At 36.4% G+C, this 21,782-nt stretch overlaps 1 protein-coding gene across 2 annotated transcripts in view; it reads right to left on the reverse strand.

Moving 5' to 3' along the window:
- Window positions 1–21,782, reverse strand: part of LOC141403914 (Ig-like and fibronectin type-III domain-containing protein 2) — an 890,607-nt gene that overhangs the window by 118,733 nt on the left and 750,092 nt on the right. The gene's annotated exons all lie outside the window — the stretch shown is intronic.

Here is a 21,782-nt window from a genome sequence, read left to right on the forward strand (position 1 = left end):
CACACCAAATCATTGTCACATTTTCACCCCAGCTGAAGTAGTGTTTTTTCATTGAAAACGTGTTTTGGTTTCTGAAAAACATTTTTGGCGCGGAAATTTGCAATTTTAGTTTTTATTTTTTACTTCTTCATATTTTTGCAATTCCAAAGCTATGAACGAATTCATAGTTATTTTTAAGCGATTTTTCTTAAACCGGCGGAGTTTGTTTTATAACAAAAATTGTGGCTGTGAGAGATATTAAAATGAAAATAGAAATGAAACATAAAATGGGATTTTCTTGGAGTGTTTTTTGAACTTGTGTAGATTATTGTTCCGCCCTTGATACAACAACATACAAACATGTGCAAAAGTTAAAAAAAATGTAAAAGAGAGAGCTTATGAACCTTATTGCACTGGGTATTTTAAATTGTAGATTTTATAGCTCCACGGACGAGCATGGACAGTAACCACCATGCCGATTATGTTATGATTGGAATAACTGTGGCTTTTAATTACTTTTCAGCCGCATGCCAGACACATAAACATATGACATTGATGGTCACAATGTTATCACGACTTTTATTGCTAATAGAACTCAACGAATTAAGAGTTAGAAACATAACCTTTCTGGTATTGATAGAACAGATTATGGTAGCAATATCAATGCACATTCACTTAGTCATAACCAGGGTTTCGGAGTCGGAGCCGAAGCCTACGAGTCGGAGTCGAGCAATTTTGCTGGAGTCGGAGTCTGAGTCGAAAAAAATAGCTCGACCTTGACTCAGCGCAAATTTGTTTCTTACATTCTTTAATACACGGTTTATTTTACTCTTATATGAGAAATATTCGAACCAAAAATTTGTTCGTCCGTTTATTGATATTATAAGAAAACTATGCAAACGTGTGGGCAAGAACTCAATTAGAGCATGAGACAGAGGATATTTACTGTCATTTGAGGTCCACCATAATTATTTTCTATGTCTATTTTGCCATTTAAAACTCGTCACATATTTCTTATCAAGCCGAATTGTTTTAATTTCACATATTGTTTTTTATATAGGTCACTGTTTGACAATGTTCAAAGCTTAAAAATTTTCGCACGCGGAAGGGTGCCAGTAGAACTTAACTTCGGTTTTATTGAGTTTTTTAGTTGAGTATTATATTTGAACGAATGTTTTCTCAAGGAATATCTTATGAAAAAGCCAGCATATAAGACATTTTGAGTGGTATTGAAAATTACCCTCGGAGTCGACTCCGGAGTCTGGAGTCGTGAAAAAAGTAGACTCCAGAGTCGGAGTTGGAGTCGAACTAAAAATGTCTCGACTCCGACTAAAAATGTCTCGACCCTCAGTCTATGTGAATTGATATTTTCATTATTTTGTGGCCTTTCTTGAACATTTGGATTCGGATTAAAGTTCGAAAGTGTTACAGAAGAGGTACTTAAAGGAATGGACCGACATAGTCCATTATGGAAGTAGATCTTATTTTGGGATATATTACCCACTAGTCATTTCATTGGGAAGCATGGACTTGTGCACAGAAAACATAATACCATTGTAACCAGGGCAACGAGAGTTATCGTGCTCTCCAGCCACTACATACATATGGTGCCATAGGGGTTTTTACATCTTTCGGGCTGTTTTCTCAAGAAATATGGACTTGCCCCTGAAAAACTTTTACCGTCGTAATTGAGACAGCGCGTGAAAGTTGCTTCAAAAAAATCAAAGTGATTCGAGGGCAGGTCTTAAAGTGAACTTATTCGTAATTTTGTGTGATAGGTACCCACCCGAAGGAGTGGACAAGCATAGTCCATATTCGAACCTGAACCTATATCTGGTAGACATATTAGGATGTGTAAAGTATGGACTAAATCGGCCACTCCCTTCAGGAGTTATCGTGCGAACAATTTTTCCGAACATTTTTGAACTTTTGTGGGGGAGGTACCTGAAGGAGTGGACCGATATGGCTTATGATATAACTTAAACTATGTTTGGACAAAATATTACGAAGGCCAAATTTTGGACCAAATCGGTTGATCCGTTCGAGAGTTGTCTTGCACTCCAACCACAACACACGGTGTCATAGGGGTTTTGCATATTTCAGGCTATTTTCTCAGAAAGTATGGACTTGCCCTTAATGAGACATGTACCGTCGTAAGCGGGGCAGCGAATATAAGTTGCTACAAAAAATCAAAGAGATTCGAGAACAGGTCCTAAACTGAACTTTTCCGAAATTTTGTGTGGGAGGTACCCGAAAGAGTGGACCGACTGAGTCCATACTAGAAACTCATATAAGTCTGGTAGAAATTCCACGATGTGCAAAGTATGAACCTAATCAGTTACTCTCTTCAAGAGTTGTAGTGCGCACAAATTTTCCGAACATTTCCGAACTTTTGTGGGTGAGGTACCGGAAGGCGTGGGCCGATATAACCCATCTTCGAACTTAAACTAAGTTTGGACAAAATATTACGAAAGCCAAATTTTGGACCAAATCGGTTTACCCGTTCGAGAGTTATCGTGCGCACCAGCCAGACAGACAGACTGACGGACGGACATTGCTAAATCGACTCCAAATTGTATGAAACACATTTCGTCCAAACATACTTGGGGTCTAAAACCATTATTTCGATGAGACACATTTTACCCGTATGAAAGTGGATATCTCCTCGTTAGCATAAATGCTGAGGGTATAAAAAACGAAAAAATTGTCGGAGCGCTTTTTCAAAAAATTCATGTTGACATTTTTAGGGGTTTTTTAGGTTTTCACGATTTTGCTTGGAAGCTGTAAGTTCTATCGAAATGGGACAAAAAAATTTTGTAGCTCTGAAAATTCTGTAAAAGATTGAACTTAATTATATTTTCGTAGGTGTTACCGTTATTGAGATATAGAAACAATGTCAAACATGGAAAGTTTTTTGGGGATTTTGAAACAGCAATGTTTATAGTTGAAAAAAATCCAAAAACAAGAAGAAATCAATGGAGGGATTTTTAAATAAATCCCGGCCAAAGTTCATATTTGTAGGATTTTTTTATTTTCACGATTTTTCTTGAAAACCGCAAATCCTATTGAAATGACCAAAGAAAATGTTGTAGCTGTGAAAATTCAAGATTGACCTGCATAATATTTTTGTAGGTGTTACCGTTTTTGAGATATAGAAGTTCAGATCAATCATTCAGATTTTTTTTTTCTCAGGTCTTCAGGATTTTGCTTGAAAACCGCAAGTCCCATCGGAATGGGACTAAAGAAAATGTTGTAGCTGAGAAAATTCTGGCTTGCGAATTTTTTCCTAGGTTGTACCATTTTTGAGATATTTAAGTTTAAGTTGGGAAGTTGTAGTCATGACACTGTTTTATGAGGAGACGATACAATCAGTGCCTTGTCCTAATTTGAACTTCTATATCTCAACAATTGTAAAACCTACCAAAATACCATAAAGGTCTGTCTTGTAGAGAATTTTCATAGCTTCAGCATTTTCTTTAGTCTTATTGTTTTTTGTGTTTTGATTTTTTTCATCTACGAACATTATAGTTTCAGAATCCCCAAAAACTTCCCAGGTGTAAGCACTTTCCATTTAAAGTTGCTTCAAGAGCACCGTGGCCGACAAAAAATATACTCGTATTTGAATTGAAACTCAAAAGTGTTGCGGAGAATGCACCTTAAGTTATGTATCGACATAGTCCATTTTGGAAGTGGGTTTTATTTTGGGAGTAATTTCTTTTCGATAGATAGCGCGCCCTCCAGTCATTTCGTTTGGTCACCATATGACTTAAAGCATTTGGATTTTCCAGGAAGCATGGACTTTCCCACGAAAAGGATAATAGTACCATCGGTATGAATTTCCAAAGGAATTTCGAACAAAATGTTGAATTTTTGTGGAGGAAGTACCCTAAGGAGAATACCGACATGAACCATTTCGAAGTTAAGGACAAAATATTAGGGGATCGAAAGCTTGGACCAAATCGGCATGTCCGTTCAAGAGATGTAGCGCGTACCATTTCAGTGAAATTTTTTTAGCTTTTGTGGGGAAGGTACCCGAAGGAGTGGACCGATATGGCTCACCTTCGAACTTAAACTAAATTTGGACAAATTGTTACAAAGGCCAAACTTTGGACCGAATCGACTGATCCATTTCGAAAGTTACAATGCGCTCCAGACACTTTCGGGTCATTTTCTCAGGAACTAATGACTTTCCCCTGAAAAAAAATCTTTTCGGAAATTTTGTGTGGGATGTACCCGAAGGAGCTGACATATATGGTTCATATTCGAACCTAATCCATGTCTCGTAGAAATATTACTATTACAGTATGGACCAACTCGGTTACTGGCTTTGAGAGTTATCAGGCACACCATTTTAGCGAAAAGTTTGGAACTTTTGTGAGGGAGGTACCAGAAGGAGTAGACCGATATTGTTCATCTTCGAACTTAAACTAAGTATGAACAAAATATTACGAAGGCCAAATTTTGGACGAAATCGGTTGATCCGTTCGTGCGCTCCTGCCACTACACATTGTGCCGCGGGAATTTTTTACATCTTTCGGGACATTTTTGGAGGAAGTATGGGCCCTAAAAAAACTTGTACCACTCTAATAATGGCAGCGAATACAAGTTGTTGCAAAAAAATCAATCAATCAATTCGCGAGGAGACCTTAAACTGCACTTTAACCAAATTTTGTGTGAGATGTACCCAAAGGAATGGACCGATATAGTTCATATTCGAACCTGATCTATGTCTGGTAGAAATATTACGATCTACAAAGTATAGACAAAATGGGATACTGCCTTCGAGAAATACCGTTCACACCATTTTACAGAAAACAAATTTGAACTTCTGTGGGGGAGGTACCCGATTTGATTCATCGTCGAACTTAAACTAAGTTTGGGCAAAACATTAGGAAGTGCAAAATTTAGTTCGAATCGGTCTATCGGTTAGAGAGGTACCGTGCGCACCAGCCAGACAGACAGACGGAAATGGCTTAATCGACTCCAAATTATCTGAAAAGAATTTCGTCCAAACATACTTGGGGTCTAAAACCATTATTTCGATGAGGCACATTTTTGGTCGTACCAATGTGTATATACCCTCGTTAGCATAAATGCTGAGGTAAAAATGCCCTTTCTGACATTGGAAGAACAGATAATGACAGCAATATCAATGCATATTCACTTAGGCATAATACACAGAATAGACCTCAGAATACTCATAACTCTAGCATAAAATACATAGATTATCATTTTTTCTTCAGATGAACTATCTAATCCTTTCAACTTTGGATTTCTCTCACCTTTAGCTTTAGAAACAAAATCTCATTTATTTTCCACAAAATTTTTATTACACTCTTGTTCTAGCTTGAGAATATATTTCATGTAAATTTTATTACCTTAAGCATTAGGTATATGGTACAACGAAAAATATGACATTATTAAAGTTTTCCCCCTCTATCTCTACTCATCACATGAAAACAAAAATGTTTTCTATTTTCTTTTCATTTTTCTTTATCAAACATAATAAATTTAAAGTTGCTCCTTTCAACAGTCTCGTAATTTTCGGCCTGCAGAACGTTTAGAACAAGACTACATAAATTTGTTGTTGCTGTTGGAAAATGCAACATTATTAAGGGCAGCCGTCATAGAACAGTTCACTCTCTCTATAAACTTAAGGGCTGTGGGAGTTATGGTGATGTTACATGTGAATACCATGGCCTTAGCGCGCTGGTTCACTTTTTTGCCATTAGAAGTTTTAGTGGTTTTATTCTGACGTCAAATGATGCCATTATTAAAGTTTGTTTCTTTGCGTTTTGTGTTTTTTTGTTCTTTCTTTATTGCGGCGGCATAAAACGTAGAACTTTTAACTTTTCAAACATTAATGAGATGTCATTTTTTCCCAAAAGATATGTGGCCAAGTTTAAGTGGTTAGCAGGAACAGCAGTAGTAGTAGAATTGTCATTTTAGGCTTAAATTAATGTTTATAATGATGATAAGTTTCATTAAATAATTCGTTGTGGGAGACCACTTATACGTAGCTCCACATAAAAACAGGGACTCCCCGTGTATCCTTGTGGAGAGGAAATATCGTCAGAAAAACATCATATTAATGGCTAATCTACATTTTTCATGATGAGCCAAATTATTGTAACTAAACAATGTTGCGGCTGAAAGATGCTTGCCGTCTCAGTACAGAGTGAAATAGAGTATGAACAGAATATAAAGCAGGACCAAAGAGAGACTTCCGTCACATGAAAACAAGTGAGCAAGGGCTATAGTCGGACGGAGTCGATTATGCGACCACGTAGAAGCAGAGGTATTTGTCATTAAAGTAAAAACTTCAAAATATTTAAATTGTGATAGCTTAGCGCCTTTTGCAATAACTCAGATTTTTTACCATTAATGCCACCTTTTGTATTCATTTAAAGCTCAGATGGTTTAGTTTCATTACCAAGCTTTGTCCTTGGAATATGTCCAACAGAAGCAGAAATATCTGACATGAAAATAAAATTTCATAAATTGGAAATTGGGATAACCCAGCATTTCACCAAGTTTGCTACCGAAATTGCGAACATTTTAAAGATCAGAATGTCTTCATTGTTGAAACGCATCTAACAAAAGCTGAGATACTGGTCAGTACAATTCAAATAAAAAATGGGAAAGTGGGATGTGCGCCAACCTATTTTGCTTAATAATAAAGGTGATATTTTCCTCATTCATTTACGTGCTTTCTTTTTGGAATACGGTGATATTAGCAAAAGCCTAAAATTTTGAATTTTTGTCCACATAAGTCTTGTGCTCATTCCGACTCTTGAATATTATCCAACCATCACCAAACTCAATATGCTTTTTCTTCTCTGGGAGCCCTATTAACAACAAATTTCGTGACGATCCTATCAAAATTGCGACCTGTAGCGTAATTACAAAAAATGGAAAAATGGGATGCATTACCGACTCTTGCGATACCTCCATTGTTTGACCACTAACGCTAACCTACTTTGCAGCAATGTAAAAGAAATCATATCTTCTTCCATTGGCGGGAATTCGCCTACTAGAAGCAGAGATATTCGCATATGAATAAAACGTTTAATGTTCTCCACATAAGTTATTTGCCCATTCCGACCCCTAAATATTTTCCGACCATCGACAAAATTAATAGGCTTCTTCCTCTATGGCACCTCCATTAACCCTTAAAATTTCGACCACCAGCGTGATTAAATAAATGGAAAAATGAAAATTTGGCCAAATACGCCAATCAAGCCAGTCTTGTAGAGAATTTTGACAGCTATAATATTTTCTCAGGTCCCATGCCGATAAGACTTCCCGTATTCAAGCAAAATCGCGAAACCCTAACAAAAAACCTAAAAATGTAAACTGAGCTTCTTTATCTCAAAATGGTACAGCCTGAGAACAAATCATAAACGTAAATCCTGTAGAGAATTTTCACAGCTACTACATTTTTTTAACTCCATTTCGATTGGACTTGCGGTTTCCAAGCAAAATCGCCAAAACCTAAAAAACACATAAAAATGTGAATTTGACCGCGATTTATTTAAAAATCCCTACAGCGATTTTTTTCTTGTTTTTGGATTTTTCTCCACATAAGTTATTTGCCCATTCCGACCCCTAAATATTTTCCGACCATCGACAAAATTAATAGGCTTCTTCCTCTATGGCACCTCCATTAACCCTTAAAATTTCGACCACCAGCGTGATTAAATAAATGGAAAAATGAAAATTTGGCCAAATACGCCAATCAATTTGCATCATTTTAAAGATGGTATTTTCTACTTTCATATTCGGGCTCGGCTTGTGGAAAGTCTCCAACCAAAGCTGTGATATTCGTCATTGTAATTAAAATCGCAAAAATTAAAAGTTGGGTTTTATTTGCGACTAGTGTGATACCTTCTTTGTTTGACCACCTACGACAACCTTTACAGCGTTAGAAAGGTGATATTTTCTACTTTCATTGCCATGTTTTGCATTGGAAAAGAACGTTGACCTTTTCTCCTAATAAGTTTTTTTCCATTCTAATCCCTAAATGTTACACTGTACAAAAAAATTGAACTGTTTTTAAAATTACAAGAAACCCCGCACAGATTATGAAAGAGGACCGAAAAAAAGAAGACACGTGTATCGGCGTTTTGAAAGTTTACGTCGGGAAGTAACCTAAGTAGGCATGGCAAGTTCCCACATTTCTACAGCTTTTGAAATGTTCGACATCAGATTCCTTGGAATCGTTGCATTTTAGGTATAAAGTGTCTTTGGCAATATTACTGACAACAACGCGGGGTATCTTTTTATGAAAAAAATGTACGCTCATGCGAGTCACTAAACGGGTCTTTTTGGTCCCTTTTTCAAAAATCTTTAAAAATATTCTACAAAATTATTTGTCATAAAATTTTACTATAGGTCCGAATACACTAAAACTCTACATCGTACCTAAAAGCCAGGAATCTGGCAAACGTAAAATCACGTTTTAGGGTTAATGTTGTACTTTATCTGAGTTTATTAAGTTTTGTGACACAAATCTTCATTTTAGATAGAAGACGTCAAAGACAAAAATATTCTCCATCAAATTTCAATATAAGTAACCAAATAGATGAAATATGAAAATATATACATCAAGTTTGCTAACAAAACCCCCAAATATTTTTTGAATAAATGTGTTATGTTCTTTTTTCGAGTCGATGCATGAAAGTAACATAAAATTTTGTTTTAGACGAAAGGTGTTAAAAAAAGGAATATTCTACACAAAATTTCACTGTAAACTTTTAGACTCTTAATTAAAATTTATTCAATACTGAGTCAAAATCTCCTAAATACTTCACTTTTTGGGTATTGTGTCAAAAGAAGAAATATTTCATATCAAATTTCATTATGAGCCTCTGAACAAAAGAAATTTGTAACTATAGTATTTGACATCTCCAGAAGCTTTCGCATTTCACGGTGCTCTTGAATCAAATTTAAATGGAAGGTGCTTACACCTGGGAAGTTTTTGCGGATTCTAAAACTACAATGTTCATAGATGAGGAAAATCAAAAAACAAAAGAAAAATCGCCGGAGCGCTTTTTAAATAAATCGCGATTCAAGTTGACATTTCTAGGGGTTGTTTAGGATTTTGCAATTTTGCTTGGAAACCGCAAGTCCTATCAAAATGAGAATAAAGAAAATGTTGTAGCTATCAAAATTCTCTACAAGATTGACCTTAATGATATTTTCGTAGGTTTTAAAACTTTTGAGATATAGAAGTTGAAATTGGGACAATTCAAATTCAATTCAATTCTGTACCGTCCCCTTATAAAGCAATGTCATGACTGCAATTTCCCAACTTAAACTTATAGATCTAAAAACATGGCACAACCTAGGAAAAATTACATAAGCCAGTCTTGTAGAGAATTTTGACAGCTATAAGATTTTCTCAGGTCCCATGCCGATAAGACTTCCCGTATTCAAGCAAAATCGCGAAACCCTAACAAAAAACCTAAAAATGTAAACTGAGCTTCTTTATCTCAAAATGGTACAGCCTGAGAACAAATCATAAACGTAAATCCTGTAGAGAATTTTCACAGCTACTACATTTTTTTTAACTCCATTTCGATTGGACTTGCGGTTTCCAAGCAAAATCGCCAAAACCTAAAAAACACATAAAAATGTGAATTTGACCGCGATTTATTTAAAAATCCCTACAGCGATTTTTTTCTTGTTTTTGGATTTTTCTCATCTATGAACATTGCTGTTTCAGAATTCACAAAAACTTCCCCTGTGTAAGCGGTTTTCATTCAAAGTTAGTTAAGGGGCACCCTTCATGACATTGTTTTATAAGGGGGCGATACAGTCAGTGCATTGTCCCAATTTGAACTTCAATATCTCAAAAATGGTAAAACCTACGAAAATACCGTAAAGGTCAATCTTGTAGAGAATTTTCATAGCTACAACATTTGCTTCAGCCTTATTTTGATAGGACTTGCGGTTTCTAAGCAAAATCGTGAAAACCTAAACAACCCCTAAAAATGTCAACTTGAATCGCGATTTATTTAAAAAGCGCTCCGGCGATTTTTTTTGTTTTTTGATTTTTCTCATCTATGAACATTGTAGTTTCAGAAGCCGCAAAAACTTCCCAGGTGTAAGCACCTTCCATTTAAATTTGATTCAAGAGCACCGTGTAGCCATATCCTAACTAAATTTTTATAATCCTTCATGATACACACATGTATGTCGGTTTCTAGGGTTAATTCAGTCAATTTTATCAGAGCAGGAGTAGCTGCCATCATTATAGCATTTAGGACCATGCCAAGATCATGGATGTTAGGACTCGAATGTCAGATATGTATTAACTGGACAATAGCCGTAGACTATCCTCGCATTTTCACATACAATATTAGGAACCTATGAGTACTAAAATACGTAATTTTACAAAGTCCGATCTGGACACTATAATCATGTTGCCCATGGAGTATTCTGTCATTCTTTCTTTGGGCATAGGCCTATAAAATGTATGGTTAACCCAGATAAAGCCACTGGTCGCTTAAACGCCACAAAAAATGGTTGCAAAAATTGACGTAAAACTCTGAGTTTTTCAAATATTTTTGTGGGGTTTTTTGCATTTTGTTATAGTATTGTCTGTTATCTGTAATTTCACGCTGATAACGCTTCATTTGACCTAAGCATTTCCACGCAATTGGCCAAAAACCCAAGCTATTAAAAAAAACGACTTTTTTGTAATTTTCTACTTTTGATGAAAAATTTAAACATGCGATAAAAATTTAATCAAAAATATTAGAATCATATAAAGTCAGGGATTTGTTAGGAATATAGTAAGAGTATTTTCTCAATCAAAAACCAAGGGATTGGCATGCAAGGTTACACCTATATTACCCTCCAAAGTTTTTGGAACTTTTGAAAGAAGGCCCGATTGCAGGAAAACTATACGTTTTAGAGAAAAAAGTTATTTTTTAAAAAATGCTTAAAAAATCTCAAAATTATAATTTTCATAAAAAATTTTAAGTTTTCTCGCAAAAAAAATTCTCGGCGCTAAGTGGGTTAAGCCAGAAATCATAAGGGAACATAAAAAAAACGTGTTGGCATCAACCCATTTTTACCAATTTTTCTACATTGATGCCAACACAGCTTCCACGAAAATTAAAACGCTTAATTTTAAAAAATATCAGTCATACTATATAGAATAGGTTAACAGTTCGCGAATTCGGAATGAGTGAAACTCGGATTCATCGATTGTAAAACATTTTTGGTATTTACCATATAAACTTGATTTTAGTGCTTCTATTTTTATACCCTTCACCATAATATGGAAGGTATAATTAAATTTGTCACTCCGTTTGTAACACATCGAAATATTCATCGGAGACCTTATAAAGTCCCAGCAAAATCTGAAGGAAGGGGTTCTATGCGATGACGTGATTTCATGGCAAATTTTGCATTGGTTCAAAGCAAGTCGTGACAGATCCGATCTTTTTATTAGCATTTAAACCCATGCAAAGGAAGTCGTGAAAGATCCGATCTTTTCATCAGCATTTGAATCATTTTTACAGATCACTAGAAACAAACAAGACGAGATGTACATCCCTACATGTAGACATCAAAACAAAAGAGTATACATTTCCAAAATTTTGGTTATAAAATTACAAATTAAATGTAGGTTCACGAACTAGACATTCTTAAAAGAGGGCTGTTGGAGTCCATGTCGAAATCTGAACTGGCGATGAGAAGATAATAGAAAAGCTTTTGTAAGATGAAACAAAATCAGTGGCTGAGAGTGGACGAAGTAAACTCTGTTGCGGTGCAACGACATCAAAACAAAAGAGTATACATTTCCTGTTGGAGTCCATGTCGAAATCTGAACTGGTGATGAGAAGATAATAGAAAAGCTTTTGTAAGATGAAACAAAATCAGTGGCTGAGAGTGGACGAAGTAAACTCTGTTGCGGTGCAGCGGCGTCGATAAAATTTAAATTTTGGGTGTTTGCTGATAAACTAGTTCTAGTTATTTCATGAATTAGTTTGAATTAATAAAGAGTTTGGTTTGTCATGAAAATCATATTTCAATACAGAATTTTCCATTTTTCAACGAGACATGAAAATGTCATGCCAAAGGGTAGGTGAAAATGACATGTCACAGCATTGGTCAAAATGACATGCTTAGGATCCGACAATGAATGTCATCTTAAGATCCGAAAATGAATGTCATCTTATGGTGGTCACGCTCATATAAAATTCATGAGTGAAAATGCTAAAAAGATGACATGCCAGATCACTTGCACCCATGATTCACTAGCATCCTTGGCATCGAAGATTTTGCTGGGGTATATACATATTCTTGATCAGGGTAAAATTCTTAGTCGATATAATCATGTCTGTCGGTCCGTCCGTCCGTCTGTTGAATTCAAGATACAGGTCGCAATTTTTAAGATAGAGCTTTGTAATTTGGTATAGACGTTTTTATTACTACTAGGATGTTTGGTATTGCGCATGGGCTATATCGGTTCACGTTTTGATATAGCCCCAGCGTTGCCGACAGTTTTTGATCAGAAATCGTCAAAAAAATCGTCAAATCGTCAACAATATTTGAAAAATCCTCAACATGGTCCAAAACTCGGTTTGGTTACCGTTTAATGCGATTTTTCGCTGCTATTTTTGTGAATGAGACAGACAACATAAGATATACAATCCACAGCAATAAATCTAACCCAATATCACTTAAATACTGCTATAAAAACAGCTTTCAGAAGATGATAGTTTCCCTAGGGTTATCGAGTTTGAAGCAATGTAGTATAGTAAAGCTGGGTACACATTGTCATTTTAAATGGTAGCTTAGCTCAAATATCGCTTGCTTGACAGTGTGACTGTCCATATTTGCCCGCACACGTACATTTTGGTTGTTGGTCAGTCGAAAATCGATAAAAATTTTCTTTCAAAACTGGCTGACAGCTTAAAGAGGGCATTTGTAGGAAGTTAATAAAGCTGGACTCATATTTTTTATAACAAAATATATATAAGTAATATTTTAAGGAAGATTTTCATCCATTACCAAAACTAAACGAAAATTTTCAGCTCATGTAATTTGAATGTGGGGCAAAAACTATGAAATACCTGTGCCTAGATATGCCAGATATGTGCCTAAATATAGCCAATCCGTCTGGAAATTGCTATAAATCATTAAAAAGCTCAAAAATCGAGTTTGGAACATAGCTTTCCTTAAAATCTTTCGTGAAACTTTGGTCAAAATGTAGTTATCGTCTTTTATTTCATGTATTTCTGGCTTAGGTGAAAAATCGTCATTTTGGACCATAAAATCGTCAAATCGTCATTTTTCAATTTTGGGCCAAAAAATCGTCAAAATGACGATAAATCAGCAAATTCGGCAACACTGTATAGCCCCCATAGCCCGATTTTCGGTATTTTGAAGGTTTTTGCCTCATTACTACACTGTGCTGAAATTTGGTACTTAGTCGTTTTTGAGGATAAAAAACTTTCCCCCAGAAATGTTTTGGTATAGGTCCTTCATATAGCCCCCATAGAACGGTACCTCCCGATTTTCGCTATTTTGAAGGTTGTGGTCACAATAATCCGCCGAAATGGCTGAAATTTGGTATTTGGTGTATAAAACATTCCCCTAGAAATTTGTCGGTATAGGTCCACGCTTCATATAGCCCCCATAGAACGTTAGCTTCCTATTTTCGGTATTTTAAAGGTTATGGCCTCAATATTCCTCAGAAATGGCTGAAATTTGGTCATTTGTAGATACAGATCCACGCTTTAGTATAGCCCCCATAGAAAAGTACCTCCCTATTTCCGGTATTTTGAAGGTTGTGGCCTCAATATCGCACCGAAATTACTGACATTCGGTATTTGGTCTCCATTTGGGGTTTTAAACGTTCCATGTGAATTTTGTCGATATAAGTCCATGCCTTCATATAACCACATTAAACGAAACCACCCGATTTTTGGTATTTTAAAGGTTGTGGCCACAGCAACCCACCGAAATGGCAGAAATTCGCTATTTAGCCTTTGTTGGAAGAAATAAGTCCACGTTTCGATATTGCCCCCATAGAACGGTGCCTCCCGATTTTCATAATTCTGAAGTTTGTGATGTTAATATCCCACCGAAAGGCTGAATTTTGTTATTTAGTCTTCCATGGGTTATAAAATATTCCAGAAGAGTATAGGTCCGCGGGTTTCTATCTCCCCATAGAAGTGTACCTCTAGGTTGTCGGTATTTTGAAGGTTTTACCAAAATATCGAAAATTTGGTATTTAGTCTTCTTTGAGTCTAAAAACTTTCCGCCAGAAATTTTTAGGTATAGATCGACGTTTTGATATAGCCTCCATGAAACGGTACCTCCCGAATTTCGGTATTTAGAAGGTTAGCCACATTGTTTTACCAAACTTGCTAAAATTTAGTATTTAGTCTTCTTCATAAACGAAAGGAAAGTACTTGTTCCATTTTACTTCAATACAACACGAGGTGGAGGATATAACAAGTGCGGCCTGGCCGAATTCAACGCCGTTCTTATTTGTTTAACCAAAATTTTTCTACAACTGAACATACATACAAATGCATACTTTATAAATATTTCATTAAGTGTGATGCTACTTAATGAAACATTTATAAAGTAACCATTTCCTATTGCCAAAACCATTTGCTTGCCTTACACTTTAAAATGGTTTGAAATGTCCCTTATTCCCTATGTTAAACCATGTCACATTTTGATTGACAACATAGAATATTTGCTGACGTTTCATAAGCTCCCACATACTCACACATATATGTATGTAGTTCAGTGATAGTGTTCATTCCCTGTAGGAAAATAAATTGAAACAAGTAAAAGAGTACTAACCAGTAGGTTCCCCATACCGCCAGAGATATATCCTCAGCCTGTGATAAAAAGAAAATAAGCAAACCCAAATAGGCTGTTACCCCATACACAAATTTTTCTCTTTACGTCTATAAAATAAAATGTATTGATTTTAAATCAAGGATTTTCTGCTATTTATAATTCAGCCTAAATGTTTCTCAGCATACTTTGTCAAGATTTCAAGAAACGAGAACGGAGATTCATAAGTTATTTATTTCTACATTTCGTTGAAATTTGACCCTACAAACACAGTTTCCGTACGAGACAGACCTTCGCCAGAAATTGAGACTTTCATCTATGGGCAGATTGAATCTGGTATTCACACAACCGAAATCGTTTTTGGTAAAAAAAAATTTTGAAAAATATTAGAAATAGCTGAAAAATATGGGGCTGGTTCATAGAAATCTCGAAATGTCAAATTGCTTCGAAATGCCTTCAAGATGGTTAATTGTTCGACAAAAATATTCTTTAGAAGTTTGGTTAATCTGTAGATGATGCTTCTACTAATTTATACTTGCAAATCAACTGGATGATAAAATTACCACAGGGTATATTAACTCTTAGAAACTAGTGACGGACAAGTCCTATTCACTCACTTGGTTAGTTGTTATAAAATTCTGACGAATGGGAAATTGAAAAATTTTTAATGGATATTTTGTGTATAGTTTTTTTTTTATTTTTTTAGTTGTCATATATAGTCTAGAATTTGTATAAGTGGAAAATCTTCGTTTTATATGATTTTTTGTTTATTTGTTTTTGTATGAATGGGTGAATAGATGTTTTATATATTACCACAATGCAATAAAAACTTTATGAATATATAATAGTATCATATAATATATCCATATGAAAATAACATGTTAACTATAGAGTTGACAGGGACGTGTTGCGAAGGGGATAGACTAGAGTTATTTGGCTATTAGTTCCTAGAGAATGAGGAGCATATCGACGGCTCCAAACAATAGTATGCTAAGTCAACTTGGCATGTTTTCAAGTTCTTTACATTTTTATATTTAACGTCCTTTAACATAAATTCTGTCAAATTTTGGTAATAATCGGACAATCCAAACAGAAGTTATAAACAAATATTTACTTAGCATAGTACTGAAGGTCAAAGAAATTTCCAGACTTTTAGAGCTTGTCCTGCAAAACTTACTGTTCAGAATTAGCAAACTATTATTTGGAGGTGTCGATCGTCCTTTAACTTAAATTCTGTAAAATTTTGGTAATGATCGGTCAATCCGAACAGAAGTTATAAACAAATATTGACTTAGCATAGTACTGATGTTCAAAAAAATTTCCACACTTTATAATGAAATTCCAAAAATCTGATGCAAATGGAGATAGTTTTTAAGTCTTCTTTAAACGTCCAGTAGAATCGAAACAAATAACACTGTGACACAAAATGAGGTAAAAACCTGGGGTAGAGATAATTCCATTTGGGGCTGAAAGCCCTTGGTGAGTATATTAAGAATCCCGAAGGACAGATCCGCCGTTATGGAGTGATTGAGTTTCTGCTGAAGACCCTGTAAGGCGTCTGAAATTAGCGTTATATCTTTGTTAACTGTTGTTTTAGCTTATTTATGAGATGACATGTTTTCAGTCAAATCGAATAAGGATTGTTTTCTTAGAGCATTTCGACATTCAAACTCGCTTCCTTCAATGTCCTTTTCGTCCGTTATTTTAAGAACCCCTATAAAAGTACCACAAGATAACGTTTTTCAGCTTCGAAATGTTCTGCAAAAATGTCGCTCAGAAAATTTCCAAACTAAGTCATGGACCTATGACCATAATTTTTGGAATATAAGTTTTTTAGTCGGTTTTTAAAATGTGATTAACAACGGGGGCTACACCAAAAGGTGCACCGTTGAATTTGACCTGCCTGCAAACAAAAGCCGCACCATCCCAAAACTTCAACGACCTATCTCCATTTTCGTGTATGCTAGAATGATTACCACAGACGGACGTACGGACATGTATAGCTCGACTCAGAATTTTACCCTGATCAATAGACATCCCGGTGCCCTTGAAGCAATTTTAAATGAAAAGTGCTTACACCTGGAAAGTTTTTGCGGATTTTGAAACAGCAATGTTCATAGGTGAGAAATATCCAAAAACAAGAAAAAAATCGCCGGAGGGATTTTTAAATAAATCGCGGCCAAAATTCACAGATGATTGGCCATTATGATTAATTTTTCTTTTGTTTTACCATTTTTGAGAGATATAGATGCTCAGGTCACATTTTCAGTTTTTTTGTGAGGCTTTCACGATTTGCTTTAAAGCGGTAAGTCTTATCGAAATGGGACTAGAGAGAATCTTTTAGCTTGGCAAATTCTCTACGTAGGGGATGAATGATACCAAGCAACGGTATTGACCGGCTTTAACATGGCAAAGCCCAGGATTTATGGGTTTGGGCGTCGGGTTAGTAACCCTCCCCCAGAAAAAGCATCCTACTATGAAAAAACGAAAGAAAAGAAAAACAAACCCCTCTAAAGCTGACGAACCCCGCAAACGTTTTAAGGACCATGATCTGCGAATCTGCACCTGGAATGTTCGCACTCTTTATAGAGAAGGTGCAGTCTTCGCATTGGCAGACGTACTTGAAAAGTACAAGGCCTATATTACTGCCATACAGGAAATACGATGGATTGGGAAAGGCGTCACAACAACACCTAAAGGTGACGCACTGTATTATAGCTGCCATGACGTAAAGCATGAGTTTGGTTGCGGATTCGTAGTTAGTCGGAGACTAAAACATCTGGTATCCAGCTTCACCCCAGTGAATGAAAGACTTGCTGCAATTTGAATAAAAGTTAAATTCTTCAACATCAGCTTTATTTGTGCTCATGCTCCCACTGAAGAAAAGGACGAACAGACCAAAGATATATTTTACGAGCGCTTAGAAGAAACATATGACCGTTTCCCCGCCCATGACATTAAAATCATTCTAGGCGATTTTAATGCCAAAATTGGAAAGGAGAATATCTTTGGCCCAACAGTCGGGAAATTCAGTCTCCACAGTGAAACATCTGACAATGGTATGAGGCTGATAGACTTTGCAGCTGCAAAAACATGGTAGTTAGCAGTACCAGATTTAATCATCTCGATATTCATAAGGGCACCTGGCTGTCTCCAGATCAAAGAACAAGTAATCAAATTGATCATGTTGTAATAGATGGAAGACATTCATCCAGCGTGTTGGATGTACGATCGTTCCGAGGCGCAAACATTGATTCGGACCACTACCTTGTTGCAGCAAAGGTACGTACCCGTCTAAACGTTGCAAGTAAAGCACGAACAGACTCAACGCGGAAGTTGGACATCGATAGGCTTCAAACACAACAGATAGCCACGTATATTCCACTCAACTAGCCCAATTGCTTAACGCGAGCACTCCTTGTCCCGATAACATAACAACACAATGGGAACATATTGCCCACTCCATGCAAACAGCCGCAAAATCCATACTTGGATTCCAGAGACCTCCACAAAGGAATTCATGGTATGACCAGGAGTGTCGTGCTGCTACCGAAGAGAAAAATGCGGCATATAGAGCTACTTTACAATCAGTAGAAACGCGTAGCGCGCGAGAGAGATATCGGGAGAAAAGGAGAGAAGAGAAACGTCTTTTCCGCAAGAAAAAGAGAGAAATGGAAAAGCGAGAGTGTGAAAACATCGAGATGTACAGGAGCCAGAATGAGTGAAACAAAGAGTGAAACATCAAACAGATGGCTTTGGTACAGGCACATCCTCCTGTAGAGACCAGCAAGGTAATCTGGTAACAGATACAGATAGCGTGCTCAGGATATGGAAGGAACATTTCTCCAATCTGTTGGTATCCAATAGTAGCGAAGACGATGATACCACAGATCCAATCCCAGAAGATGGTATAGAATGTATACCGCCCGGCCAAGATGAGGTAAAAACAGCAATCAACCGGCTGAAGAATAATAAAGCAGCAGGAGCCGATGGCTTACCAGCCGAGCTGTTTAAAACCGGAGGCGACGCGCTGATAAGGTGTATGCATCAGCTAGTTAGCACCATCTGGCAGGAAGAACACGTACCCGACGATTGGAACCTGAGCATCCTATGTCCCGTCCACAAGAAAGGAGATAAGACTGTATGCTCAAACTATAGGGGCATAAGTCTCCTCCCTATTGCCTATAAGATAGTGTCAGGGATATTGTGCGAACGACTAAAGCCAATGGTCAACGAAATAATTGGACCATACCAATGTGGCTTTAGACCGGGCAAGTCCACCATTGACCAGATATTTACCCTGCGGCAAATCCTAGAGAAGACCCAAGAGATGCAGATCGACATATTTCACCTTTTTGTCGATTATAAAGCAGCATTCGACAGTCCCCTCCGCAAAAGGTATTCCACGCAATGTCTGAATTTGGTATCCCCGCAAAGCTCATCCGGCTTTGTAAGATGACTTTAACTGATACTAGGTCCTCAGTTAAAATTGGAAAGAACCTCTCCGAAGAATTTTGTACCAAAAGAGGTTTCAGACAAGGAGACAGCCTTTCGTGTGACTTACCCAACATTTTGCTGGAAAAGGTAATACGAGATGCAAACGTCAAAAGAAATGGCACAATTTACACCAATAGCCACATGTTACTTGCCTATGCTGATGACATAGACATCATGGGACGATCAGTAAAGGAAGTAACTGATACCTTTAGGAAGGTCGAAGCAGAATCTGCGAAAGTGGGTCTGGCGGTAAACGGCGAAAAGACCAAATTGATGGTGTCGACGCGCAAAGCGTCCATAGAGCTCGGACCAACTGTGGAAGTTGGTACCTACAATTTTGAGGTAGTTAAAGACTTCGTCTACCTCGGCACTGCCATAAACACAACAAACAACATCAGTTGTGAAATAAGAATAAGAGTTGTATTGGCCAACAGATGCTACTATGGTCTAAGTAAGCAATTTAAAAACAAAGCCACATCTCGTCAAACAAAAATAACACTATACAAAACGCTGATACTACCCGTGCTAATGTATGGCTCCGAAGCATGGGTACTTGCCCAAGCAGATAAGGCAGTGCTTGGTGTGTTTGGGAGGAAAATTCTTCGAAAGATCTACGGGCCGATTTGCGTTGACGGTGAATATCGACGTCGTATGAACCACGAGCTATATAAGCTATACAAAGACATGAATATAGTTAAACGTATCGAGATGCAGCGATTGCGATGGCTAGGCCATGTCATGAGAATGAACGATGATGAACCCGCTAAAAAGGCGTATGAATACATGACACATGGCGGTGCACGCAGAATCGGCAGGCCTAAGCTTCGATGGAGCAAACAAGTGGATGAAGAAATGGAAAGGCGCGGTATTCCAAAAAGTCAAGCGAAAAACAGAGAGGAATGGAGATCTTTTCTTAGTTCGGTCTATGGAACAAATGTTCTGTAATGGGCCAACTAAGTAAGTAAGTAACTAAATTCTCTACAAGATTGGCTTTCGTAATTTTTTCCTAGGGTGTACCATTTTCGAGATATATAGGTTTAAGTTGAGAAATTGCAGTCATGACATTGTTTTATAAGAAGGGGACACAGTCAATGCATTGTCCCAATTTGAACTTCTATATCTCAATAATGGTAGAAACTGCGAAAATATCACAAAGATCAATCTTGTAGAAAAATTTCATAGCTACAACATTTTGTTTGTCCCATTTCGATAGGGCATGCGGTTTCCAAGCAAAATCGTGAAAACCTAAAAACCCCAAAAATGTCGACTTGAATCGCGATTTATTTAAAAAGCGCTCCGGCTTTTTTTTATTTTTCTCATCTATGAACAACGTAGTTTCAGAATCCACAAAAATTTCCCAGGTGTAAGCACCTTCCATTTAAAGTTGCTTCAAGAGTACCGTGCATCAGATTTTGCATATTTTTCAAAATTTCAAGTAAAAAATTGTAATATTTTTCGGTGATTTTATATATAATTATGTCATACTTGCGTAAAATATAATAAAGTAGTTTAATAGGTGGCGAAATATAGTCAAAAACACATAAGAATATGAGAATTTTCTCATTATAATTTTTAAAAAATATGCTAAATCCTATGTCTACTGATCAAGAATATATATTATATATATATACTTTATAAGGTCGCAAATGATTATTTCAATGCGTTATAAACGGAAAACCAAACTTAATATACCTCTATACTATGGTGGAGGGTACAAAAACACAAAAACACTCATATTTTGATGCAACATATTACAAGTTTAAAATTGACTCCGAATTCCTCTGCAACTACTATACCAAATTTTATTGTCCTTGATTCACTAAGATGCTGATTGTGTTATTTGAAAATATATCCATCCGCAAAAACGTCTGCTTGGTAAAATAGTCTAACACGTGTCTTTACATTTTTTGTCTTCTGTCAAGCTGCGGTGTCAGAATATTGTTAATTTTCTATGATTTCGAAAATAAGTGCCACTTCATTCCGAAGAAGAGCTAAAAACCTCTAGCTATTGAAGTCATGTTAAATTTCGATGGAAGGTTTTGAAGCTGTGTTCATTTCATACCCCCAAATACAAATACGCCCTTTAATGCCACAACTCTGCTTGTTGTCCAATGTTAAAACTCTTCGCATAAAGTGAACATCACAACAAAGTACTTAGACAACGACAACAACAACAACAACAAATTGACTGGTCAAAAAAGTGATTCGATAATAAAGACTAGTCATTTCAACATTTGATGACATTGTGCCAGACTAGACAATATAAAATGTATACAAAATATCCATGACAAAAGTCATAGAGAGAATCATAAAAAAAGTACAACAACAAAAATAATCCATAGAAAAGTTATCACATTACCAAGGATAATATTGTATAAACTATTGAAGTTTTATAATAGCATAGCACAGTAAGCAGTTCACAAAATCCAAACATATCCTTTTTCTAACAATATAGAGTTATTGTTGCATGA

The sequence above is a fragment of the Musca autumnalis genome, unplaced genomic scaffold (genome assembly GCF_047663935.1).
Source record: "Musca autumnalis isolate F117 unplaced genomic scaffold, ASM4766393v1 scaffold_4, whole genome shotgun sequence".
Classification (NCBI taxonomy): Eukaryota; Metazoa; Arthropoda; class Insecta; order Diptera; family Muscidae; genus Musca; species Musca autumnalis.